At 69.5% G+C, this 463-nt stretch overlaps 1 protein-coding gene across 4 annotated transcripts in view; it reads left to right on the top strand.

Annotated features, from left to right (window-relative positions):
- The first annotated feature begins 247 nt into the window (after positions 1 to 247).
- The window catches only part of KANSL3 (KAT8 regulatory NSL complex subunit 3), a 58,475-nt gene continuing 58,259 nt past the window's right edge, over positions 248 to 463 (top strand). For all 4 annotated transcript variants that reach the window (XR_001003391.1, XM_011956521.1, XM_011956520.1 and 1 more), the window contains exon 1: positions 248 to 344. The gene's annotated coding sequence lies outside the window, so the exon portion shown is untranslated. The remainder of the gene's footprint in view (positions 345 to 463) is intronic.

Genomic DNA, 463 nt, shown 5'->3' with positions numbered 1-463 from the left:
GCCCACAGGGCACAAAGGACCAACACGATGGTGGCGGCGAGAACTGGGGCCGTAGAAGCCAGCCTAGTCCTCCGCCCTCGCCTTCCCTACTGAAAATGCGCGACGGGGAAACTCCAGCCCAGGTGCTGACTTTCTGCTTCGGACACGCTCTCGCGCTCTCGGCGCTCCTCTTCCGGACTGGGGATTCATCCGTTCCGGGCTTTGCCGCTCACCGCCTCTCCCTTTCCAGGCCGTGAGCCGCTTCCGCGTTTTACTCGGTGCCGGCAGCGCCGGGGCGTGGAGGCGTTGACGCGCACGCGCTTAGGGATCTGGCCCGGGCCGAGCTCGCGGCCGTAAGACCGCGGGTGAGAGCTGCGTTGGCTTGGAGGGGAGTGGCGGGCCGTGGGGATCGCGGCCCTGGTTGGGGCGGCCGGGGGTCTCGGCAAGGGCTTCAGGGCTCCCGGGGCATGCGGGGGCCCGGGCT

The sequence above is a fragment of the Colobus angolensis genome, unplaced genomic scaffold (genome assembly GCF_000951035.1).
Source record: "Colobus angolensis palliatus isolate OR3802 unplaced genomic scaffold, Cang.pa_1.0 Scaffold42, whole genome shotgun sequence".
Lineage (NCBI taxonomy): Eukaryota > Metazoa > Chordata > Mammalia > Primates > Cercopithecidae > Colobus > Colobus angolensis.
This window is presented reverse-complemented; position numbering and strand designations above follow the sequence as displayed.